General features: G+C 47.1%; 1 protein-coding gene across 1 annotated transcript in view; it reads left to right on the top strand.

Annotated features, from left to right (window-relative positions):
• Positions 1-10175: 10175 nt before the first annotated feature.
• Positions 10176-27406, top strand: part of POU6F1 (POU class 6 homeobox 1) — a 40375-nt gene continuing 23144 nt past the window's right edge. Inside the window, exon 1 of the mRNA XM_083427549.1 lies at positions 10176-10647. The gene's annotated coding sequence lies outside the window, so the exon portion shown is untranslated. The remainder of the gene's footprint in view (positions 10648-27406) is intronic.

Raw genomic sequence — 27406 nt, 5'->3', positions numbered from 1 at the left:
TCACAGTTTGGAGAGTGCAAGCGTTTGCCTTTGACACAGCTAGAGGAACAACTCATCAATGCCATTCCCTGAATTTTCCCATGGGGACTGTATAAATGAACTTCTTCTTCTTTTTTAATGAACTGCATGTCAGCATCGCCCTTGAGCCAGTGCCACTAACTGGACTCATCCACTTCAGCCCTGACTGGGCTAGGCGAGCTGGGTAGCACTTCCAGAGACCACCTTCTGCACAGGAACAGGTCAAAGTGCTGTGGACTCACAGCTTAGAGTTGTGAGCACCGGATTCACTTCCACAAGTAGACAGTCGTCGCACAGCAGAGTACAGCAGAGTATATAAACAACTCGGAGAGCAGCTCTGTAGAATATCGTCTTTATTCTATCTACAACTATTATACAACTATATACAGAGCTAAATGAGCCTAAGCATAAATGAATGCTAAACCGCACTGAGTGTCTGCAGCTGCTCTTAGCAGCAACCTTATCTAAACACACAATCTCTCTCTAACACTCTCTCTCTCCGACACACTGAATGACTGACTGACCGACTCACTGACCGACTGACTCTTTGATGTGGTGCTGGAGCAGAATAAGTAGAGAGCAGAACACACCTCCTCCTCTCTGCAGAATCAGCAGACTCCTCAGGAGATTCTTGGATATGGGAGGGGTGAAATCTCCTCACTGCATTATTAATCAGATGTCTGCTGGGTTATACAATAAAGCAGACCCCAAGCACCCTTCTCAAGCCCGACCAAATGTAAGATACCTGGAAGAATATTGTACCTGTTTCAGGAGGTGCGGTCCACACAAACCCCCACATAGTCGCCTTGTGCACAAACTTCCCTAGGTCTGAAGAAAGCCTCCATCAAGACTAAGTCCTTAAGCCTTTTGAGCTACAGATCACATTTCCTTGCTGTCCAAGTTTACTTCTCGTGTGCGCACAGGGTATTGCTGAATATGCATATCAGGCTATTATGCAGGCATGAAGCTTAAATAATTCATGGCCATAAAATATTCTTCATTTTCCTTGAAAAAGGTTGAGAAAGAGGTCTGGATAAACTTAAGAGTAAAGTCAGGATTGCAGGAGGTGTCTCTTAGGCTGTCCACGTCAACAGTGTGAAAGCAGGAGCCAGGTTGCCCGAGACCCCTGTTGCTACAGAGCTGGCAGACTGGCAAAGGTGCCTGGAAATAACCAAGCTGAGCAATATATGGGAAATGTATGTATGAAGAGGGCTAATGGCAGCCCTCAGCATCCTTGGGCAGCCACTGGGGCCCAAGAACCCCAGCAAGGTCTCCCGGTGCCGATGTTCTGACCTATCTGGTTCCCCCAGGTCCCGGTTTCTCTGGTGTTGGTGACAACAGAAAGGAAGCTGCCCACCATTTAAAACTCTTGCCGTTGTCCCAGAGAGACCTATGTAGCATTGCTCCAGGCACAATGGGAGCATAATGTTAAGTTGTGGTTGAACATATCAGATGGCACAGCTATTCTTCAGGCAGCTCTTGTTTATTCACAGGCCAGAACAGAACTGAACTGAAGGGTTCAGGCAACCTGCTTATATAGAGCTCAACTACAAAGCAACAGTAACAACTTTCTGTAACTATCCAATCACTGAACGTCACTTTCAATTCCTAATTTGCATATGCGGACCTGAGTGAAAACTATCTGCAGTATCCCCCTGCTGGCCCAGGGTGAGAACTTCAGTACATAACACATAAGATAGGAGGTGGTGTCATGGACCGGCTGGACACAGAGAAGCGATGGGAGGCACCAGCCCGAGAACCACCAAGGAAAGAAGGCTCCAAGCCCGGGGTGCGGTGGTGGGACAAGAATTGAGTGCTCAGAAGGAAAAGAGGGAGAAGACTGGGAGGATGAGGTGTCACAAACTGAAGGGGTGACAAGGTTTAGTGAGCAGGGAGAGTCTGTGGCAGAGAGCAGTCCAGAAGCAGGAGCTAGAGAGGAGGGAGGCCAAGGAAGAGAGATGAGTCAGGCTGATGAAGAAGGATTCCTATTGCAATAAGCTCCCCTCCTCACTGGTCTCCCAGAACCAGGAGAATCATGAAGTGGGAGGAACAAAGGCAAGCAGGCCAATGTAGTCTCAGATTGCTTAGGAAAGACTTGGGAGAGGAGTAGACTTAGGCAGCTTTGGGAAGCTGGGGACCTTCAGTCTCCACAACTGCCTCATAAGATCAAGACCATATGATGAAGAGTTGCTGTGCTCATTATAACACATCCATTCTTAAGGAAATTAGCCCTGAGTTCTCACTGGAAGGACAGATCGTGAAGCTGAGGCTCCAATACTTTGGCCACCTCATGAGAAGAAAAGACTCCCTGGAAAAGACCCTGATGTTGGGAAAGATGGAGGGCACAAGGAGAAGGGGACGACAGAGGACGAGATGGTTGGACCGTGTTCTCGAAGCTACAAACATGAGTTTGACCAAACTGCGGGAGGCAGTGGAAGACAGGAGGGCCTGGCGTGCCCTGGTCCATGGGGTCACGAAGAGTCGGACACGACTAAACGACTAAACAACAACAACTCCATGTGATTTATTGCTGGCTCACTCCTGAGAGGTGTCTACCCGCACCCAAGCCACTGTAGCGAGGTAAGCACATGGGGAAATGGGGGAGCAGGGACACAGGAAGTTGCTTACACCGAATCAGACCATTGGTCCATCCAGCTCAGGATTGTCTCTACAACAGCATTCTTCGACTATAGGTTCCTAGATGATCTTAGATTACAACTCCCATCTTCCCCAACCAGTTTAGCCAATGGTCTGGGATGGTGGGAGTTGTAGTTCACCAACACCTGGGGACCCAAGACTGAAGAATAGTGGTCTACACAGGCAGTAGCTCTCTGAGATTTCAGACTGGCATTCTCAGGTACCCCTAGGAGAGAGCCCTGAGCTTGAATCTGGGACCTTCTGCATGCAAATCAGGTGTCCCACCAGTGAGCTATGGCCCTTCCCTGGGCACACAGGTGGTAGAAGGTTAGGATCCCACTGCCGGGGACTTCATTAGAGGGCCCTGTAACTTGGAGATGGCACTCGCACGAAAAATACCCTTAGGTATCTTAACTATGTCATCCTTTTCTGAAGCAACACCCCTTCTTCACACTCCAAAGTTTTGGTTATTTGACAATGCAGCTTCACCCAAGCGAAGGGGTTCTTGTGAAGTCTACCCTTTCTTTCAGAGAAACCCAGAGCCACTTAAATAAGTAAAGAGTAAATAAATAAAGTAGGTGGCGCTGTGGTCTAAACCACTGAGCCTGTTGGGCTTGCCGATCAGAAGGTAGGCAGTTTGAATCCCTGCAACGGAATGAACTCCCGTTGTTCGGTCCCTGCTCCTGTCAACCTAGCAGTTCGAAAGCACACCAGTGCAAATAGATAAATAGGTACCGCTCCGGCGGGAAGGTAAACAGCGTTTCCGTGCACTGCCCTGGTTCGCCAGAAGCGGCTTAGTCATGCTGACCACATGACTCAGAAAAACTGTCTGTGGACAAACGTCAGCTGCCTCGGCCAGTAAAGCGAGATGAGCGCCACAACCCCAGAGTCGTTCGCGACTGGACTTAACTGTCAGGGGTCCTTTACCTTTTTATTCATTTTAAGCTACACTCTTGGACATGGGAATTCAAAGAAGAAAACCTTTTTATGTCTACTTTACATGCCCTAAGCGGACATTTTCAAATTCCATTTTCAGCACTCTCAAGCTTTTAAGAGAACTTCTCCAGTCTGGCCCCGCTGGACTGTAGATTTCCCTTTGCAATGTCTTGGTGACTCAGGCAAAGGACCCTAAATACCATTTGGGCCAGCTGAGAAGGATAAGGGAGAGAGACGGGGGAAGCTAATAAATTCACCTGCACATCCCGCCCGTTAGGATATTTCCGTTCCACCTTAAAAGGGAGCAGGATGTTTGTGTCACAGTCAGCGTATTTCCTGTTTCACAGGATGTTTCTGTTGTGTCTTTGTTTTCGTCTCTCTCTGCCGGAACATTGAAGCAGGCAGTCATGTTTTTCTTTGTTCTGATCAACGCAGAAATAAACTTGTAAATAATGCTCTCCTGCGTGCATCTTTCGCTGTGCATAATCTGCTGATAGAGCGTGCATCGGCTCTGGAATGTGGCAAGCTATTTCTGGAGCTCGTGTCGCTAATTGCTGATACTGCGTGTCTACGGGAGATCGATGGACGTCCGGAGACGGCGTGGAGTCATGATGGACTTTGTCTCCCTGGCAGTATCCCAACAGCCTCACCATTAGGCCCTGAAGTTTCCTCAGAACTAAAGAATCATGGCAAGAAAAATTGATGGACTATGCAGAACTGGCAAAACTGACATACAAGCTACGGGACAAGGATAACTGTGACTTTAAAGATGAATGGGAACCCTTTACAAAGTATTTGAAGACGCAACAAAGCGAACTGGACTCCTTGGCTGGCTTTGAATAAACATTCACAAACTTTTTATTGATAATAGTCAGCTAAATAGTTTGAGGATCTATACAACTGTGTAACATGCAGAAAGCAGCATTCTTAGAGAAATCAAAGACTGGAACTGAGGGAAGCCAGGGGGGGTTGTGTGGGAGGGTGAGGGGAGGGAGGAAAAATGGGGGGGGGGGAATAAGGATGATATGTTTCTGGATAATATGTTTTGTTTTAATTTTGAATAAAAAGAGTTTATAAAAAAAAAGAAGTTTCCTCAGAACCAGGAAAGGAAGGGGAGGGAAGTACCAGCTGCAGCTTATCGAATGACTGTCAGCCTAGAGATCCCCATTTTTATTACTTATTACTTATTATTATTATATTATTTTTATTTCCATTAACAGCCCAACCTTCCTCCCAAAGCAGCCCAGGACAGCAGAAACAGCAGTGATAAAAACTTTTTATTTCTTTTTTAATGACAGATAAAAACAGTTTTAAATGATTCTTAAGAAATGGCTAAAACACTGTAGAAACGGCTAAAAACTTTATCAGCCAGCAATCTCAGGGTGGCCAGGGTCAGTGTTTTCCATTCCTGGGTAAACAGGAATGTTTTATTTTATTTTTTCCTGAAAGTCAGTAGTGAGGGAGACAAATGCATCTCACTAGACAGGGCATTCCACAAACAGGGAGCCACCACTGAAAAGGCCCTGTCATGGGATCAAAACAATCTTTTTCTTTCTTTCTTTTCGTTCCCTTGCTTCTATTATGCTCTGGATGCTTGTGAGAAACCATTCATACTGCTCAAGGTGAAAGTTTGAATGGATTGGAGACGGGGGGGGGGGGGGGATTGACAGCAAGAAAATTGACTTTTCAAAACCCAGGACAGCTGTACAATCCTTCTGTCCTTTCTGAGAGGTTTTGGCATGCAAAGCGACATATTGGGCAGGTGAGCCTATATCTACAATATCTTCAAACCTGCAATACTACTTTTCCAGTTTAACCATGAATTTAAATTTTTAAAAACCTGTTTTTTTTATGTGTGCTTTTCTACACAAAATTATTAAAATATTTGTGTAATAGTGCTTAAATGAAAATGTGTCTTAATGCAAATTGAGTTATGATCATAGAGGTTAGTGTGCATTTGCACGATGTGTGTGTTGATAATCGCATTAGGATGTTTTTAAAATGGGTGTGTGTACACTACTGTATTATGTTTGAAAAACCACTTCTGTAAAGAATGACATTTACAGCAGAAAATGAAACAAATGTGGCTTTAACCCAGAGAAGGGAAATTAATTTCATGTGTGGAAAACAAAGAAGAAAGAGGAAATTTAAAAGTTGGAATATAGAGTAATCAACAGCGGAATAATGAGGCACACAGAGGATTTATACAGAAAGTATCTGATAGCAATCATGTGGGGGGAACTTCATTTCTTTCGGCTATTAATTTTAGTATAATTCCCCCCGCTTTCCCACCCCCTGAGCTATTTGCTAAGGAATAAAAATTGAGTGGTGGCTGAAAAAGGAATTCTGCTGGTCTCTGAGATGAGTTAAAAATTAATGTGCTCTGTTTTCCTGAATCTATTATAATAATGGTATGCCAATGTATGTAAATGAATCTGAAATCCAACAAGATGGAAGTATTTAAATATTCATAATCATCATATAGCATTAGCACATGCAAACTAGGTTCTCGGCCGAACAGCAATACGATGTCTCAGAAAACCAGCTGTACAAGTGCAAAGACATTTTATCATAATGGATGCAGTTGTTAATTAAAACGTTGACAGTGTTGACTCCAGTATTCTTCTTCTTCTTTCACTCGTAGCCGAGTAAGATTGTCTTCCATAAACACAGTTTTAACAGTGAGTCCATAAGTGACTGTGGAGGCCAGTTCTGGATCCACACGTCTTTCTGCAGTGGGGACATTGGTTCCCAGGCGGGAGTTGATCACGGTGTGGATTTGCCAAGCGTGCCTTCCTCTTAGCACGTTTCCCCCTTGCGTCCTGAGTTCGAGTGTCTTCAAAGCCCATGACACCTTTGGTAAAGGCTGTTCTCCAACTGGAGCGCTCGCAGGCAAGTGTTTCCCAGTTATCAGTGTTTATACTACTTTTTTTTAAGATTTGCCTTGAGACAGTCTTTAAACCTCTTTTGTTGACCACCAGCATTACGCTTTCCATTTTTAAGTTCGGAATAGAGTAGTTGCTTTCAGTGGCGTAGCGTGGGGGGTGCAGGGGGGGCCGGCCGCACCGGGCACAACTTCGGGGGGGGCATGCTCGCACTCGCAGCTCTCTACCCCTACCTGGCTCACTCACTCTCTCTCACTGCAGTGCTGGCTGTGCAAATCCGATCCGAGCCGCCGGGTCGCCGCCCACTGTGGAGGGGGGGTGCCAGGCGTGCGGTGCGGAGAGAGAGCGAGGGACTATCTGGGGGAGGGACAGTGCAGCAGGGGCGCAAATTACTTGCCTTGCCCCGGGTGCTGACAACCCACGCTATGCCACTGGTTGTTTTGGAAGACGATCATCAGGCATCCGCACAACATGACCAGTCCAACGAAGCTGATGTTGAAGAATCATTGACTCCAGCATATGCTAGCATGCATCCATACGGTAATATTACTTGCTTCTTGGAACCGGATTCAGACAAGAATTCTCCAAGCAGGCATTGAAACAGATCCTTAGGTGGGCAGAGTAAGTTCATCAGTTTCACACTTAAGACTACTAGTAGCTATGCGTGGGGAGCTTGACTGCATTTCTGAAGGCCCAGGATTAAAATGTTTCACACAATGACCATCCTGAGTTTCTCCATTTGTCTACCTGGAGAAGCGCTTTGTGTTCTTTTCTTCTCTAAACGTGACACAGGTTAATTGGGTTGGAGATGTCGATGGTAATTGTTAATTCATTACATCCAAAAGTGCATTATGAGTTATAGAGGTTGGGAAGGCGAATGTCTATTGCGGGTGTCGTTTGTGAAATATGACATGGAATATGGGTGATAGCTTGGGGTGGAGGACATGTTTTACATATACAGTGGTACCTCGGGTTAGATATGTTTCAGGTTACAGACTCCGCTAACCCAGAAATATTGCTTCAGGTTAAGAACTTTGCTTCAGGAGGAGAACAGAAATCGTGCTTTGGCGACGCGGCGGCAGCAGGAGGCCCCATTAGCTAAAGTGGTGCTTCAGGTTAAGAACAGTTTCAGGTTAAGAACGGACCTCCAGAACGAATTAAGTACTTAACCCGAGGTACCACTGTATTATGAAAAGGTGGAGGGTGGGGAAATGCCTCCCTATGCACTGTCTCTAAACCAGGCATAGGCAAACTCGGCCCTCCAGATGTTTTGGGACTGCAACTCCCATCATCCCTAGCTAACAGGACCAGCGGTCAGGGATAATGGGAGTTGTAGTCCCAAAACATCTGGAGGGCCGAGTTTGCCCATGTCTGCTCTAAACCATGCATAATCTTATACACCTTTGTGTTGTCCTCACTTACTTTCCTTTTTATGAAATCCTAATGTTGTAACCTATCCTCATAGAGATGTTCCTCCAAGCCCCTTAATACGTTTGGTTGCCCTTTTCTGAGCCTTTGTGTGCTCTACATCAGCGTTCCTCAAACTTGGGTCTCCAGCTGTTTTTGAACTACAGTTCCCATCATCCCTGACCACTGGTCCTGCTAGTTAAGGATAATGGGAGTTGTAGTCCAACAACTGCTGGAGACCCGCGTTTGAGAAACGCTGCTCTACATTATATCATTTTTTTAGTTGTGATGACTAGAACCGTAGACTGTATAACCAAGTGTGGTCACGCTATAAATTTGTATAGCAGTGTTGTGATATTGGCAGTTTTATTTTCAGACCCTTTCCTACTGATCCCTAATGTGGTTTTTTAAAAAAATAATTGGTAGACCGTATTGATAAATATTTGGGAACTACTGAAAGATTGGAGAATTCTGCCCCCACCCCCAAAAAAGTTGACATCCCGAGAATAATCACCCCAAGAGTAGAGTAGGCTGGCAATTTGTAGGGATGGTTTGTTTTCTTTTTAAAAAGTTAATCTCTTTCTTTGCTGACAACATTTGTGGAATTTTTATTTATGTATGAAGCACATCGGTCCACTGACCTTTCTGCTGAAGAAGACACAAGTGCACAGTTTTTTTGCCCAGCTCCTCTCCGTGTCACACTCAAAATCTAGAGTGAAACAGCTGCAGTGAAATAAATACTTTCCTCTTTTCACAAGAGGAAACACAATTCTATGCATATCACAGGAGTCAACTCCTAGCGGCCATGGAGGCTTTCGGCCCCCACAATAAAACATTTGAGGGGGCCGAGCCACCCCCAAGTTGATAGGCATTCCCATTCAACTAGTGTGTGCACTGCATCGTGCGATCGATTATGCAGGGCTGGGCTTACCTGGGCCCCCACAATATTTTATTCAAGTGGGCACCCCTGATGCATATCTCCTCAGAAGGAAGTCCTGTTTGTGCAATGGGGAGGACTTACTCCGAAGTCAATGTGTGCAGAATTCCCAGGCAATCACAGGCTGCCAAACTGCCTTCTCTCTCTCCCAAGATCTGCTGGAATGCATTCAAACTTTTTTTAAAATAATAAAAAACCCCCAGATGTTTCTCCATAACATAGCTGTCAACCGTCCCTTATTTGGCGAGAAACTCCCTTATCCCAGCGCCATGTCCGGCTGCTTCCCTTATTGCTGATGTCCCTTAAATTTCCCAGGTTTCATGCTCGCCCGGCTCGGGAGGGAAGCAGCGGCTCGGGGTCCTCCGCCGCGAGAGCACGCGCACGAGCTGCCGCGTCTCCGTCTCTCCCTTTTCCCCCTCAGGGGCGCATCGTGAGGAGACGGGTGGCGGCCAGCGGGCAGGCAGCCCCTCTCTTGCGAGACTTCCACTGCGCTGCCAGGGGAAGCTGGAGGCGGCGGCGGCGGCTGAGGAGGCGGCCTGAGGGAGGAGAAAGAGGGGGAGATGGGGAGGGACGCAGAAGGGCGGCACTTCAGGGCCACCACGGCACCGCAACTGCCTCATGCTGGGCTCGCGGGTGGCGTGGGCGAGAGTCTGTCTCCCTCTCTCCCTGGCAGGGAAGGGCCGATGGAACTCCTGGCGCCAGGCAGCCCCGGTGCTGCTTAGCATCCCCTCCAACCAGTGCAGCATCGTAATGTAGTGATTTCCCCCTCTGCATCCCTTTCATCACTCTATTTTTATAAATCATTTGTCCATCCATAGTTCAAATTTTTACAAGTTTTCTGTCAATCCTACCAATGTATGTAACTCTTGACCATAGCTTTACAAACAAATTATAAACTTTCCCCATTCTTTATTAAAGAGGTCCTCTTCCTGGTTTCTAATTCTGCCTGTAAGCTTTGCCATCTGGACGTCGTTCATCAGTTTTGTCTGCCCCTCTTCTTTGGTGGGAGTTGTAGACCCTTAGGATCATCTAGCCCAACCCCCTGCAAAACCCAGTCAGTCGCAGCAAAAGCAGCATGGCTCCATCAGTGCCGGATTTCTGTATAAATGAAGCAAAATCCCTTATTTGGGCTGCTGATCCCTTATTTTCAAATCTGTAAGTTGACAGCTATGCTCCAGAAGCATTTTGCAGGCCGTGGGGAACTAAACCCGGCTGCGAAGGATGCTTCGACCCGGGCAAAGGAGTCGTTGGGGCATTCCTCGGTTTCATCCCCTCCCACCCCGTGCACGCACCTCCTCGTTTTTGCAAAGAGAAAGCACTTCGGACCTTGTTGAGGACCGGGGGGGGGGGGACACACGGGGCGGGGCCTCGGGGAGGGAGGGGGCTCCCCAGCTCCCCCTAGCGTCCTCCCGCGGGCTGTGCAGGATGCGGCAAAGGCCTTTGCATAAATTATGTTCATGACGCAGCAGCTAAAAAACCCCCAGCGCCGAAATCTGCCCCCTCGTTCTCCCCCCAGGCGGGGCAGGGGCTCGGGCGGCTGCGGCGGGGGGGCAGGCCCGGTGCAAAACCTCGGGGGCTGCGCTTGCAGGAGGGCTTGAGCCCGGCTGGGGGTGGGGGGCGCTGCCTCCCCCCTCCTCTCCCCCCCCCTCTTTTTGTGCGTGTGCGAGCAGCGCCTTTCGCTCCCGCTGCTGTGAGATGAATTTTTAATTATTCCCCGGGAAAAAAAGAAAGAGAGAGAGAGAAAAGAAGACGAGGAGGGGGAAAGATCGGCTCGGAGGAGCCCCGGCCCGGGCAGGGGGCGAGCGGGTCCCTCCCGGCTGCGCAGCGGTGAGTGGGGTGGGGGGCGGCGGCGGGGCCGGTGCTTGGGGGTGGGGGGCGGGGGGGACCCGGTTCGGTGAATATGCAATGGTCTTAATTAGCATAATTTATATATTTATGATAAAGAGAGAGGAAAACAGGGGCCGGAGCGCGGGGGAGACGCCGGGGACGGCGAGGCAGCCCTGGGCGCGCGGAGGGCGGGGGGCGCAGGCAGGGCAGCCCCCCCCCATCTGCCTTGGGGGGGCCCTCCATCGAAAAGAATGTAGAGGGATCGGTTTTTTGCGGGGGGGGGGTGTCGGTGGGTGGGGTGGGGGGAGGATCTGGACTGCACGAGTAAAGCGAAAGGCTGGCTAGGAAATGGGCAGGGTGGCAGTGGGAATTGGTAGGGAAGAAAAAGCGGGGGGGGGGGGGATAATAATAATAATAGCAATAATAATAATAATAATGAGGTGGCTCTCCTGGAGGATTGGAGCCCGGCTAGGCAGGAGCCGGCGGCGAGGAGCAAAGGGGCCGTTGCCGAGAAATGGGTTAGAGAGGGAGGCAAAGGCATTTTCGTGCTGCAAGCCGCCCTGCTCGGGCGAAGGGCGGTATGCAAACTTAATGAACGGACAGCATCATAAGTGGATAAGAGGCGAGCGCGAAGGAGGGCGAGGCTGCTTGGGGAGCCCCCGCGGGGAAAGAGGGGGCTCTGGGTTGGGGGGCAGTGGGGTGCTGGGTCCCCACGCGAAGGGGTCGGAGGGGGGAGCACCCCCTGCGGTGTGGGGTGCGTGGCGGGGAAGCGGGACTCGAGGAGGGTGCCGAGGGCGCCCCCTCTGAAGCTGGGGCTGGGCACGAGGAAAGGGAGCCCGAGGGGCTCGCAGGGAAAGGGGGTCCCGGGGGCGTGTGGGGCGGCCCTCCAGGCAAGAGGCTCCCGGCACCCCGGGGAGAAGCGGTGCGCTCGGCTTCGGAGGCGCCGCGGGCAGTTGGGCGCGAGCGGGAAACGGAAAGAGGGAGCCGGGCAGCGTTTGGCGTGAGCCCCGGAGCCTCTCGGCCCCGCCGGAGCTCAGCCCCCGATGCCCGAGGAATGCGAGGGCGCCTCGGGGCGCGGCTGGCGTCGAGTCCGGGGCAGCGAAGCCGGGCGGCACTTTCGGAGCTTCCTCGGGACTTCGCGAAATGTCGCAGGTATCTAGGTGGGTCTTGTGAGCAGGAAGGCGGACCTGGCGGGTGGCGGAGTTTGTCGACAGGGCGGCCAAAATTGGGTGAGGTGGGAAGGGCATTTTGCATTTTTGTATGCAATGTCGGGCATGGCTTCCTTGCTACCACAGGCCAAGCGGGTCTCCTTGTTTTGTTGGGCTTCAAAAGAAGCGGATACTTTCCCTTTTAATCTGACCACTGGAAATGCAGAATTTGGCAGCCCGGGTTGCTTATCGGGGCAAAACGGTTTGAGCATATAATGCCCATCCCGTGCCAACTGCCCTGGCTGCCAGTTAGTTTGGGGTCCCAATTCAAAGTGCTGGTCTTGACCTATAAAGACTCAAATGGCTGAGGATTGGAATACATCACAGACCGCCGAATAAACCGACCTGCGATCGTCACCTGAGGCCCTTCTTCGTGTGCCTCCTCCATGAGAGGTCCGGAGGGTGGCAACATGAGAAGGGGCCTTTTCTGTGGTGGCTCCCCGTTTGTGGGATGCTCTCCCTATGGAGGCTCATCTGGAGCCTTCGTTACATATCTGTAGGCACCAGGCAAAAACATTCCTCTATAACCAGGCCTTTGGCTGATTAACATGCTAAGGCTTTTTAAATGTGTGGAAGGGGAGTTATTGATTTGGGGGTTTTTTAATGTATTTTGTGTTCTCGTTCTGTATTTTTCTGATGTGAACCACCCTGTGATGTTCCACTGAAAGGTAGTGTACTACTAATAATAATAATATTCTCCCCAGCTTCCTCTCCCAATTGAATGTCTAGTGGTCGCTTCAGTGTAACTTGTTGAAACTGGAGAAATGAAGGCTTAGATCTCAGCCCTCTCCCAACACCTTTCAATTTGGCCTCTTCCTCCATGGCTTCTTTTAAGTCTCTCTCTCTTTTAAGTACAACAAGATCTGATCATGGATCTCTAACTAACACCACATCTGTCTCATACACCCCTCATTTCAAGGAATAAGGGCTGGGGAGTGAAGGTCAGAGGACATTAAGGACAGCTTGACCTCTCGTACTTCCTCTCTCCTCCTCTTTCTCCACTTTTACAAATTTTGCCGCAGATTGAACATATGAACAGTAGAAGAGCTCTGATGGCTCAGACCAAAGGTTTATCTAGTCCAGCGCCCTGTTCCCACAGTGGCTAACCAGAATCTCACAAGCAGGACTGGCCAAACCAAAGACTAGTTCACACTGAAGCTGCAAAGCTGTCTCTGAGCTGTACCATTTCAAACCACAAGTGTGGGCTGTCTTGAATCAATGTTCCTTTGTACAGTGGTGCCTCGCAAGACGAAAAGAATCCGTTCCGCGAGTCTTTTCGTCTTGTGGTTTTTTCGTCTTGCGAAGCAAGCCCATTAGCGGATTAGCGCTATTAGCGCTATTGGCAGTTTAAGGGCTATTAATGCCTATTAAAGGCTTAAGGGATTAGCGGTTTTGCTGCTAAAATGCTTTTAGCAGCTTAGCGCTTCAGAAAAAGGGGTTTTGGAGTGGAAAAAAAACTCAAAAATTTTCGTCAATTTTCATCTTGCGAAGCAAGCCCATAGGGAAATTCGTCTTGCGAAGCGCCTCTGCAAACGGAAAACCCTTTCGTCTAGCGGGTTTTCCGTCTTGCGAGGCATTCGTCTTGCGGGGCACCACTGTACTTAAAAAGAGAAATAATCTCTGCATCGAAATCTAGATGCCAGGTGAGGATTATGACAGTGTTTTCAGGCATGTCAGTCTCTGCTTGCAGTGTGAAATGGGACACAGTTCTACCAACTCTGTGAGGTCTCAACACTGATAGGAAGCGAGGGGGCCTTGTAAAAAGAAAGAAATCATTCCTCTCTTTGCTGCGCAATGGGGCTGAATATGCCTCGAGGCTAATAAAACAGTTGGCTATGGCAACCGCTGCTTGTGTGTCTTTTTGTATAAAGGTTGATTCAACTGTGGCTCAAATATAATCTCCATGTAGGCAAAGATGTGTGCACTGTTAAAGTGTGCAGGCCACCGGTTGTATTTGACCTAGTGTTTGGTGGTTGCAGTTATTTTGGTCACGTGTACATGGATTTGGAAGTGACTCACCAGATGAGCATATGCTTTACATGTAAGTATTATGACCGAAGTTTAGCCCCTGACACTGCTGGTGTTTAGCTCAAGACACTGTATGGATGGGGAAAGCTTTAAAAGGTTGTTAGGTAATACAGCCACAAGGGTCTGCTGTGTGACACTTGGATAATCATTGCCCAGTGTATTCCTAAATAACATTTTCATCCTGCAGTTCCAAGGAGCTCAGGGAGGCATACATGTTCCTCTTGCCTAAACCTAAAAGTTTAGGTTAAAAATTCGGGAACTTCAACTGACTCAGGATGTTTCATGGCTGAGTAGTGATTTGAAGCCAAGTGCCATCATTCCAATTATCTACAGACTTTACTGAGCTAAATGGATCAGTACCTCTAAACCTCTAAACTGCCCACAGTTTGGTTTGTGCATGTAACAAATACTGAGAGGTGAGCAAAAACTTCTGCTTTTGATGGGAAGGCAGTGCTGCAGCTTCCCTCAAGCCTATGTGCACAACCGCAGGTGTGGCTGTCTGTTTATGTTGCCTTTTAATTGTCCCATTTGCTGCATGGGTGGCGCTGTGGTCTAAACCACTGAGCCTAGGGCTTGCCGATCGGAAGGTCGGTGGTTCGAATCCCCAAGACGGGGTGAGCTGTCCCAGCTCCTGTCAACCTAGCAGTTCGGAAACACGTCAAAGTGCAAGTAGATAAATAGGTACCACTCTGGTGGGAAAGGTAAATGGTGTTTCCATCCGCTGCTCTGATTTCGCCAGAAGTGGCTTAGTCATGCTGGCCACATGACCCGGAAAAACTGTATGCGGACAAACATCGGCTCCCTCGGCCAGTAAAGCGAGATGAGCGCCGCAACACCAGAGTCGTTCATGACTGGACTTAACTGTCAGGGATCCTTTACCTTTTAAAGCCTCATTTGGCACCTTTGTGATGGTGTAAGGTAAAGGTACCCCTGCCCATACGGGCCAGTCTTGACAGATTCTAGGGTTGTGCGCTCACCTCACTCTAGAGGCCGGGAGCCAGCGCTGTCCGCAGACACTTCCGGGTCACGTGGCCAGTGTGACAAGCTGCATCTGGCGAGCCAGCGCAACACACGGAATGCCGTTTACCTTCCTGCTAGTAAGCGTTCCCTATTTATCTACTTGCACCCGGGGGTGCTTTCGAACTGCTAGGTTGGCAGGCGCTGGGAGCGACGGGAGCGCACCCCGCCGCGGGGATTCGAACCGCCGACCTTTCGATCGGCAACTCCTAGGCGCTGAGGCTTATACCCACAGTGATGGTGTAGTGAAGGACTAAGTTTTGTGAGGTGCGTACTTTACTGCATGCCCATCTCTTCCAGCAGCTGTTCAGTCTACATTCCATTACAATACTGTTGCTTGTCTGAATATAACTCTTTTAATGGAAGTGTTTGTGCCATGCAAAGACATCACAGGGTGATTGTTACGGTAAAATCTGGGTGCGAGGCTGCTCTGCCACCCAGCTCGTCGGACTAAGTCCGCGGGTCCCTGCGGAGGAAAATGAGCTCAGCCGGAGACAGGAGCAAACTGCAGAAGATCCATGTTTATTGCTCAACAGATTCAAGGCGAGATTGAACAGCGAGAAAGGGGTGACATGAACTTTTGAAACTTCCCTCCATGTCCCAGAATACAGTGCAAAATACATCCCAGTTACATCATGAATACATTAAGAAGAGGTTGGGTTACACAGGATGAACATATGGAGGAGGGAGGGGGGAATATGCAGAGCTGGAGATATGCGCAGATAAGCACATCCTGAGTACAGGTGATGAGAAGACAATGGTCCATGTATGCATAGTCTGCCACCTGGCATTGCCCAGAGGAAAGGCTTGGCAGAGTGATTTGACAGGATTAGGGTCTTGACACCTTGCTTGAGGGATTATGGAGGACAGGGGAGGTGTCATGGAGTCCTAGAGAAATTGAGCAAATTGGCACGTTGATTTTCTATGAATTTTATAGATTTTAGTCCCTTTTGACATTGACAATTGGAAATAAGTGGATATATTGTAGTGAAGAAGGAGGTGAAGAAGACATGCCCCCCCCCTTCCGTATCAGTGATGGAAGATGATTGTGCCCATCCCTGCCCAGGGCACTTGGTGTTGTGACGCTGATGGCAGGGGAGACCACTTCAGATCCCCAGAACAAAGAAACTCACTGGTGACCTTGGGCCAGTCATTAACCTACTTCACAGGATTGTTGTAAGGATAAAATTGGGGGGGGCGCTAGTATGTTAATTGCCTTGAGCTCTTTGAAGAAAAGGCAGGATTCAAATGAAATAAATAAACATCTGCTTCCAGTTTGGGGAGGTTCTTCTGTGGATAATACATAAAGACATCTGGATCCATTTTTGAACTAACTGATCCAGCTGTCTCCCTTTCCACTAGTAGCAGCAGAAGCTCAAAAGTAAAATCTTGCATCCTTTAAAATACGTTACAGTGGTGCCTCGCAAGACGAAATTAATCCGTTCCGCAAGTCTCTTCGTCTAGCGGTTTTTTCGTCTTGCGAAGCAACCCTATTAGCGGATTAGCGCTATTAGCGCTATTAGCGGTTTAGCGGCTATTAGCGGCTATTAAAGGCTTAAGGGATTAGCGGATTAGCTGCTAAAAGGCTATTAGCAGCTTAGTGCCTTAGAAAAAGGGGGTGGGGAGCGGAAAAAAACCCCCAGGAATCGCAAGACATTTTCGTCTTGCGAAGCAAGCCCATAGAGACATTCGTCCTGCGAAGCACCTCTGAAAATGGAAAACCCTTTCATCTAGCGGGTTTTCCATCTTGCGAGGCATTCGTCTTGCGGGGCACCACTGTATTAGTGAGGGGAAGGGAGGAGTTGGGAGGGAAGAGTTCAGCTTTGAAGGCTGGGAAATGGCCCTTCTGCCTTGAGCTCTGGCACTGTAACTGTCTTTGGTGCTGAGATTAGGCCTTCTTCACAATGGGATTCTCTCTTGGACAGGATCTGCGGCTACACACCCCTTTTATATTCTGCTCACTCCCGTGGGGCAAGATTGCTATCTAAAATCAACTCCTGTGTCAGTAGGGTTAACTTTTAAAAGCTAGTTGTACAGAAAACTAAGACGTAGCGTAGTTATTCTCTGATCTATATGCCTTTGTAAAGCAGAAGGGGTCCTGTGTGCCTTGTTTTTGTATGCCTTTGGAAAAATGCATATTCAAAACACCATTAAGTGGAACAAGATTTCACTTCAGAAACATTTCGATCATTTACATGGGAGGAAATGAAAGTTGCAGCTCATTTGCATACTGACATTCAAACCTTTTTAATCATTGATGGCAAACTAAGCTCCACCTTCTCCCTCCTGTAGCCTGGAAAGCGAATATATTACCCTCATTTAATTTTATGATATATTAACATGTTGTCTTCCCTTCTGTGCTGGGAGCATTCTCTCTCTCCCCCACCCCCCTCTGTTTCCCCTTGCCTCCAGAGATCAAGAAATAGCTTTTATCTCAACACTACTTTTTCACGTTTTGCTGCAAAAGTGAACTAACATTGTTGCGCCTGAAATAATCAGAACGAAACAGGTGCCTTTTCATAAAATTACCATTGCAAATGTGTCCCATTCCACTCTTTTAACCACTCTTGTGCAGGAGGCATCTGCTGAGAAGTGAGAAAGAAATCTGTAAAGACACTTGAGATTTTATGCCAGTGCTTTCTGCCTTGCTGAAAGACAGAAGACGGGTAAATGACTACACTTTGCTCCCCCCCTTTTACATTATTTTACAACAGAAATAATGGAATTCTGCTCTTTTATTAAACAATACTACGCAAGAATCACAACAGGGAGGAGCAACTTGTGGCTTTCTGGGTGTTGTTGGATTCCAACTCCCAAGAGCCTCAACCAATAGCCAGGGATCATGGGAGTTGTATTCCAACAACATCTGATTCCCAACCCCTATGTTACAGAATTATTTTAAGCCGGCTTGTATTCTTCCTCTACCACCAGTTTCAGGGCAGTTAACAACCACATAGTAGAGCTGTAATTCCCAGTTCATTGGAACCTATTTTCATATAATGTGTTCCAGTTTGTATTCCTTATATGCTGAGCACCATTAATTCATAGTCCAATTCTGAAGTTCATATGGCCCAAACAGGCACATCAACTCCACCGACTTTCTGAGAAAATGGCAATCTTTTGACAATCTCCACCCTAGTTGGCATTTGCATTGAGACTACCCTTTACACCAGAATCCTCCTCCACAAAGATGGAACTACATGGCTACCAAAGTTGGCCGCTTTGTAAAAGGTAAAGGTAAAGGTACCCCTGCCCGTACGGGCCAGTCTTGACAGACTCTAGGGTTGTGCGCCCATCTCACTCAAAGAGGCCGGGGGCCAGCGCTGTCCGAAGACACTTCCGGGTCACGTGGCCAGCGTGACATCGCTGCTCTGGTGAGCCAGAGCCGCACACGGAAACGCCGTTTACCTTCCCGCTAATAAGCGGTCCCTATTTATCTACTTGCACCCGAGAGTGCTTTCGAACTGCTAGGTTGGCAGACGCTGGGACCGAACAGCGGGAGCGCACCCCGCCGCGGGGATTCGAGCCGCTGACCTTTCGATCGGTAAGCCCTAGGCACTGAGGCTTTAACCCACAGCGCCACCCGCGTCCCCTTGGCCGCTTTGTACTTACCCATAATTACTTCCACTTTGAGGAGAACATGTGTATTCAGATTGATGGTGCTGGCATGAGTACCTGCTTGGCTCCACAGTGTGCTAGCATCTTGATGACTCACTTAAAACAATGCTTTCTCAACTCCTATTCCCAAAAGCCTCTCTTCTACATGAAATACGCTGATGGCATCTTTGTCATACGGACTCATGGATAGTACGTACTTGCCACTTCAGTGGGTTGTTCCAGTGTTCATTATCCTGAGAGTAGGCCTATTGAAATGAATGGATATAGAATAATAGAATTGTCCAAGTTAGGTCCATTAATTTCCATGGGTTTGAGTAGAACTTAGTTGGATGCAGCCCAGTAACTTGCCAGTCCGCTATCAATGTTAGCCTACAATCTATGCAAGAGGTCCACTTTTGTATACTACTGTACAACTGCACAATGGACACATTAGAACCATGATTCGTAGGAAGTGTTGGTTGCTAAATGTGCTTTCATGCTTCCAGCTTCCACCCAGGACAAACCATGAGTCCATTGTCTACAGCTAAGCCCTATGATACAACCACATCTGTTGAGGGTCATCAGACAGACTACTTAAGAATTTGATGCAAGATAATGCATCAACAAAGCCAGAATGGTACCCAGGAACAATCTACAGGGCAGGCTTAGAAGAGAAAATGACAGGCCACCGCTTGCTGTCACTTATTTCTCAGCTGAAACCACTCAGACATATCATCAGGATTCTAGAGCCCGTCCTGGACAATGGCACTTCCCTGTCACAGGCCTTGGAAGTCACTGGCTTGTAGTTGCTTCCAGACAGCACCTAACCTAAAACTCTGCATCAGCAATAACCAGCTAACAAAATTTTGGGCACAGGAAACAGATCCTGTGACAGAGCCAGGTACCTAATCTGCCCCACCCCATGTCCATTTTGGCATGCTTTTACAAGACTTGATAATGTGATCCAAAGTATCATGGGTTCATTCATCTTCTATTCCAATGTGATTTATGCTATCATCTGTTAACAGTGCCCTACTGCATTCTGTTTAGTGGTGTAAATTTTCCAGCATAAAATACCTTATGCGAATTAGGGGAAATGTTCAGTTTGCTTAGAGAAATTTGCTGATGACCTGGAGAGTGACTTAATTCTGCATCTTTTACTTGTATTTAGTAAGCAAAGTGAAAACTTTGAAAAGGCCAAGCTTGCATAATACTTATTTGCCATTGGCATCCATTCATTTTTCCTAACAAACTTATGAAACACACACACACACAAAAATCCATGGAAAAATAAAGCACTGGAGAGTTTCCTGCCCCATATTACTAATAGGTCTGAGAGATCAGTCTCTATTCTAGGCAAAATAATAGATAGGTGCAAATCTGACATCAGAAAGTGACAATAGCAATAAACCAGTGAGGATGTTTCAGCCTCCCAGAACACACTGTTACTGACCTAAAGGCAGCCATTCTGAAACACAGGGACGTCAAAAGAAGAAACAGCTAAATCACAATTCAGCCGGAAGTTCAGTGCTATACCGTGTGGGTTAAATGAAGACAAAGGATGTTCATTAGCCCAGCCAGGGTACCTGTGCTGTCTGTGGCTGTTTCTTGTGAATGGTTCTCTACCTCTCTATAGGTGTTAATATAATTTCAGCAATTCCTACCAATCTGCTGATGCAAAAAGCGAAAGTCGTGCCTCTTTAGAATATATTCTGAAGCACTTAACTGACACCTTTGCATTTCATTGCCATTAAATCCCCACCTTATAATTGTCTCCTTTTTCGACCTGCCAACTAAGATTTCAGTTCACGCATCTGATGCAGTGAGCTTAAATCCACGAAAACCCACACCATAATAAATTTGTTAGTTTTTAAGCTGCCTCAAGACCCTCTGGTTGTTTTTGCTTCAAGAGGCAAATGTGGCTCTCCCTCTGTCATTTTTCATTAATGGAGTGGTTTTCAACCAGTGTGTTGTGGCACCCTGGGGTGCCTTGAATGATGGTCTGGGGTCCTGCGGGCAACACTGGCCTCTGTCCCTCTTTCCTTCCCTCCCTCCTCTGATGCCTTCTCAGGTCTCTGCCTCCCAAAAGCTTGCACAGCTTTTTGATGTTTTAATGTATTGGTACTAACTTGAAATGATGGTAAGCAAAACCAAAAAAGTCCCGTGTCACCTTAAAAATTGTCATGGCATGAGCTTTCGTGTGCCCCAGGCAGGTTTACCAAATGCACGATGTACAGTTCTGAATCTGCAAACCTATATACGCAAGACAGGAATGTCCAGGAGAATTTCAGAAGGAAACGAAAAAAGCAACATAGTGCAGAAAAGAATCACAGTGTTGGTAGTAACACAAACATATTTTCATTAGTTAGCTAATCTATGGATGTAGCAAGATTTTTTTAAAAAATAACAAAAACACCTGATGGCTAATTTGTTGAGAAATATTGGCCACCCTTGGACAATTAAAACTCAGCTTAATAAGCCAAGATATAAATGAGCCTTGTGGCTGCTCACTAGCGGAAAGGGGCTGTGTTTGCAAATGAAGACAGGAAATCTTCGGTTAACTGTATCTTCCTGTTTTGTCTAAACCAAGAAACTGTTTAATGGCTTTGGAACAAGATAATATTAAGCCAACTTCAAACTGTGGCTTCATTAAATATAGTTTCCTAGTTTGGGAGACTAGAGTTAGCTGACTTGTTTGTTAGCTTACACAAAGGGGCACTACACACCCACAGAGTTTGGTTTCCAGTGTGGAATCCGGAATGCTAAGAGCTTCAGCATGGATTGCTTTTTAAAACATCTGTAGTCCTCATCTTTATAGGAAGAGAAGCTTGAGTGAACGTGATATGTTTCTGCTACAAGCTTGGAACCCACGGAGAGTCAGAAGACAGTGCTGGAACAGGGTCTTGTGAGATCCACGTTCAGATAGGATGGTCAAGTTGACTTTGTTAATTTTCTCATGGCCTTGTTAATTGTGCAAACTGCAGGAGGCAGTGGAAGACAGGAATGCCTGGCGTGCTCTGGTCCATGGAGTCACGAAGAGTCGGACACGACTAAACGACTAATCAACAATTGCGTATAGTAGGGGAGCAAGAACCGTGCTAAAATATGGGCTACTCTGGGCAGGATAGAAATGTAGTTAAATGACCACAGTTTTATGGATTGCTGGGTTTGGCATGGTGGAAAGGAAGGGACAAACCTAGACAGCATCTTAAAAAGCAGAGACATCACCTTGCTGACAAAGGTCCGTATAGTTAAAGCTGTAGTGATGTATGGAAGTGAGAGCTGGACCATAAAGAAGGCTGATTGCTGAAGAATTGATGCTTTTGAATTATGGTGCTGGAGGAGACTCTTGAGAGTCCCAGGGACTGCAAGAAGATCAAACCTATCCATTCTGAAGGAAATCAGCTCTGAGTGCTCACTGGAAGGACAGATCGTGAAACTGAGGCTCCAATACTTTGGCCACCTCATGAGAAGAGAAGACTCTTTGGAAAAGACCCTGATGTTGGGAAAGATTGAGGGCACAAGGAGAAGGGGACGACAGAGGACAATATGGTTGGACAGTGTTCTCGAAGCTACGAACATGAGTTTGACCACACTGCGGGAGGCGGTGGAAGACAGGCGTGCCTGGCGTGCTCTGGTCCATGGGGTCACGAAGAGTTGGACACAACTAAACAACAACAACAAGGGGAAGGGTTCAGGCATCCGAAAACCTAGCTGCTTATCGATGAATCCATGCAGCCCACATGATGGACAACATTTGGGGGAGAAAGGCCCTGTATGGTGTGGGTTGGCATCATGGGCAGCTGTGAGGTGGCATTCCATGAGCATTTTAGGGGTCCATACTGTGGAGTGAGGAGTCCCCCTCCTCACCCACCCTGGCTATGGATCCTGCTCAGTGTCCCCAGTACCATCCAGAATGGAGTGATGGTATTGTGAGACATAATTGATCCCCCTTCCAAAAGACCGCTCAGTTGTATCCAGCTAAGCTCTCTTCAGCATAGACCCACTGAAATGAATGGACCTAAGCAAGTTGTGTCCATTAACTTCAATAGGTTTACTCTGAGTAGAAGTAAGATTAGCTACAATGACCCGTTGTTATGAGGAAGGCCAACATCCCATCATACTAAAGCCAGTTGTGAGTTGTAGGTAAGATTCCTTCCCAGCCCCAGTTGCAAGCTGCTAACTTCTATTTGGGACAAGGTGATAAATGCTTGTGAAATAAGGGCAGGTGGGAGACATGAAGGGAATGGCTGTGCTGAAACCTGGGCTAGAACTTCTATTGATGGTGAAAATTTATTCCTCCCCCATGACCAGTGGCGTAGCGTGGGGGGTGCGAGGGGGGGCCGGCCGCACCGGGCGCAACATTGGGGGGGCTCGCTCGCACTCGCAGCTCTCTGCCCCCTGCTAAAATCCACGGGTTAGGGGGCGCAAATTACTTGCCTTGCCCCGGGTGCTGACAACCCACGCTACGCCACTGCCCACGACCAACCAGCTCAGTTAATTGGCTCCTGGAATGGCACTCAGGCAGATGGTAGACCCAGCAGACTGCCACCTGGCCAGTGCTAAGAAACATATTGTCCTCCTCTTCCCCACCCTCCACATACATACATGCTGAATGCAACTGGGTTCCCTGGTGATCTGGGAACCGGTGATTAGTCAATAGCAGCTCTGTTTTCATTTGACGATTGTACCACCACCACCAGAAAAAATTAAATTCTGCAAAATGTATTTAAATGAAGGGAGGGTGTGTGCAATCTTTTAAAGCTCTAATGAAAGAATGTGTGGCTGCAAAATTGAACATATTTAGGCCCAGGTTCCAAGCTCCTTAAAATGGGTAGGGTTCCTGAGTCCCAAGGATTATTCTCCAGGGTTGTCTCTCTAGGTGTGCTCATCTCATTCAAAGTTCAGCTCAGACCTGGACTTGTTTCCTCAGCAGCCGTAACTCACTGAGTTATTTGGGTTGCTTCTCCCCTTCACATGATAAAGAGATGGAAAAGTCATGGCTATAATGGAAAACAATGCCATTGAATGTTGTTGTTTAGTCGTTCAGTCGTGTCCGACTCTTCGTGACCCCATGGACCAGAGCACGCCAGGCACTCCTGTCTTCCACTGCCACCCGCAGTTTGGTCAGATTCATGTTTGTAGCTTCGAGAACACTGTCTAACCATCTCGTCCTCTGTCGTCCCCTTCTCCTTGTGCCCTCCATCTTTCCCAACATCAGGGTCTTTTCCAGGGAGTCTTCTCTTCTCATGAGGTGGCCAAAGTATTGGAGCCTCAGCTTCAGGATCTGTCCTTCCAGTGAGCACTCAGGGCTGATTTCCTTAAGAATGGATGCGTTTGATCTTCTTGCAGTCCCTGGGACTCTCAAGAGTCTCCTCCAGCACCATAATTCAAAAGCGTCAATTCTTCGGCGATCAGCCTTCTTTATGGTCCAGCTCTCACTTCCATACATGACTACTGGGAAAACCATAGCTTTTACTATACGGACCTTTGTTGGCAAGGTGATGTCTCTACTTTTTAAAAAGCTGGCCATTGAATAGATGTGGGATTTATTTATTTTTAATTACAACTCAAGGCCAGGAAGGAATGGGCAAGCTATCTTCTAGCGCCATCATATAGCTCTGCAAGTAGGAATATATCAGCTACTACCTTTTCCTGGCAAAGCTTGCATTTATTTATTTATTTGCAAATATGGACTATTGCTCCCGTAGCTAATGCTCAGCTACAAGTCAAGAACCCTTCTGCCGGCAGCTTTCCTTCCTTCTATATATGTCGGGGTTCAGAGCAAGGCTATTATTAGCCACTCTGCTTTGTTTTAGGAGCAGCCGGGTAGTCGGCCAAACAGCCAGATCTGATGACAGATTACTTTATAGCTTTGGGCTGCAATTCCTTCCCCACTCCACTCCCAACAGCTTTTAACAAATGCCGTGGTATCTGCCCTTATGTTTTGTCAATGTGTTTTAAGAAAATCAGCCAACAAAGGCCTTTGTTAGCTGGCCCATCCTGGCGCAGACTTTCCAGGAATGAGGATGAGTCATCTTGAATGAGATTAGAAATGGAAAATACTGAGGCCAGTAGCCAGATAGGATCGAAAGACTGCAGTCGGAGAACTCGCCAGGTTTCCAATCTGTTCTGACTGTTTTTACAGCCAGACATAACATAGTTCTACCTTGAGCTTCCCCGCCCGCCCCACAAGCTGCGTTCTGGACTCCAATCATGTTATTTTGCCAGGGTGTATAGTATACTTCGTCATCCTTTACCTCCCTCCAAGCCTACTCACAAGTAGCTGACAATGTTTGGTAATTTGGAATTTGGGGCACTTGTAGATAGAGAGTTCCATAAACTGACAGGTACTCTTTTTTTTGTCTCAGTCTCTCTGATTGAAAGGTTAACCCATAGCTGTCAACTGTCTCTTATTTGGCGGGAAAGTCCCTTATCCCAGCGCCGCGTCCCACTGCTGTCCCTTATTGATTATGTCCCTTAAATTTCCCAGATTTCAAAGGAAGCAGCTCCTCTCCCTCCCTCCCTGCCGGCCAGGGAGGAGGGAGGCTCCAACTGTGTTGCTTGGCTGTGTTGCTCACCCAATAAGAAGTCTAATACTTCTAAAAAATGAAAATAACTAAATAAAATTTTAAAAAATTGAGGAAATAAGAGAACACATTTCAGACTGGTTCCAATACCATCAGTTATTTGAAAAATTTAAATCTGACAAACAAAAGGGGTTCTCAGTAGAAATTTCCCGATTCGAATCTGATCTTGTAAATTCTAAAAGAAAAACTCTTTCCAAAACTTACCGACTCCTCCTTGACTGGACAGTCAAGGAGGAGGAGGTAACAGCGGCAATGGTGAGGTGGTCCCAGGATTTTGGCCATTCAATAACCATGGCCCAACAGGAAAATTTATGGAAGATCAATTGGAAATTCACAAACTGTTACACGATTAGAGAGAACTTTCAAAAAATGCAACATCGATGGTATCTAACACCATGGAAACTTTAAAAAATGTATTAAAATGTGTCAAGTAATTGTTGGAGATGCGGAGACTCAGGAACATTCTTCCATATGTGGTGGATATGTAGGAAAATACAGGTATTCTGGGAGAGTATACATGCAGAACTGCAAAAAATGCTAAAGATCTCTTTCAATAAAAAACCAGAGGCCTACCTCCTGGGAATAACAGATTTGGATATTCCACAAAAGAGGAAGGGTATCTTTTTATATGCCACGGCGGCGGCAAGAGTTTTGATCGCAGCAAAATGGAAGAGTAATGAAATCCCCTCTATTCAAGATTGGATCCAAAAGCTGACAGAATGTGCTGAATTAGATGGTTTATCAGAAAAAATAAAGAATAAATCAAAACAGGAATTTGTTTCTAAATGGGAGGTTTTCAAAGAATATCTGAAAAATAAATATAGTAGTTTAATTTCTGTTGCAGCATTCGAGGAACTTCAGTAATAGTTGCTAGGTAGATAGAAGAAATTAGATTTATTGAGAATAAGTTTAATTATGAAAAAAAATGTGTATTGGCAATAAGTAATATGAATTTGAAATATGGAATAGACGGGAAGTTGGGTCTTTAGTGTTAAGACCAATAGATGTTTTATTGTTTGCCAAGGAAAAAAAAGAAGTCTTAGAACGACTGGGGGATGGAGCTTGCATGCCTTGTGTGTGGCTAGTTAATGCAAGCTGAGGGGGGTTTTGAATGCTGGACGCCATTTTGTTGCACGTGCTGCTGCAAACTTTGCAGTGCAAAGCCAGGCCGGGGAGCCATCTTAAGCTGAGGCTGCATGTGATTCAAATTCTATTCAGTTGAACCTCTGGTTACAATGTTGGTTGGACAGTGTTCTCGACACTACCAGCATGAGTTTGACCAGACTGCAGGAGGACAGGAAGACTGGAGTGCCTGGAACAGGTGAGGCTGCAGGCCCCTTATTTTGGCTGCTGGTCCCTTATTTTCAAGGCTGCTGGTCCCTTATTTTCAAATCTGTAAGTTGACAGCTATGGCGTTGTGGGTTTTTGCATTGCTTCCATGAACAAAAGGGGAGGGGGGGAAGCAATGATAGGGAGCTATGCTTTTCTCAAACCACTTTCATCTACCTCCTGTCTTAAGAAACATCCCTACGCAGCAACAGACGCAGGCCTACAGTCTGCTTACAGAAGTTGGCCAGTTCTCTTGGGATTTAAACGAGAGATCTGGGGCGCTGGTTAAATCCCGACAGTTTTCTGATGGTAAGTGAGGGCATCTCTGCAGGCTCTGTGCTTCTTACCTGTGGCGCGTTCAGGATAAGATTCCCTCTGGAATAGTATCTGGGACAGTTATATTTCTGACTCATCGGCATTTGTAATTAAACATGGTAATTCTATTCACTGTGGGGCTCGGGGTGTTGCAAATCGCCCTCTTCCCTTTCCCCCCCTTTTTGCGCATTTCATTTCTTTTGTCACCATCTGCTGCGAAATGGCTGTTTCTCTTTCGGTGTGCACTTTGCATTGCCATCTGGGCAAAATTATTTGTCCCATTAATTGCGAAAACGTGTGAAGGAGCAAAACAAAAATGCTACTACAAGCCGGCGGAATGTGTGCTAAATGAGATCCAGCCCACTCGCGAGAACATGCACACAGAGCTTGACATTATGAAATGCCTATTTTAATAGCCTCTCTTGCTAATTGGTCTTTGCACAGCGTCGAAAAATAGCTCTCCACTTGACTCTGTCCCACGGGGAGGGCCTGAAGAGATCTGAGTCTTTTTTCACAAGATTATAAATATCTTAGCAGGAACGCTGTCGTACTGTGGCTATCTTCAGGCTCCCACAATCGCTTTCGTGATCAGGAATCTGAGGTTTTAAAAGTGGCTCTCCAAAGGCCTTTGTTACCAAAGCTCCGTGCAGAGAGAAACTTCCCCAAGGGGGAACA

The sequence above is a fragment of the Podarcis tiliguerta genome (genome assembly GCF_965153285.1).
Source record: "Podarcis tiliguerta genome assembly, chromosome: 2".
NCBI classification, from domain to species: domain Eukaryota; kingdom Metazoa; phylum Chordata; class Lepidosauria; order Squamata; family Lacertidae; genus Podarcis; species Podarcis tiliguerta.
Note: the sequence above shows the minus strand (reverse complement) of the source record. Positions and strands in the feature narration are given on the sequence as shown.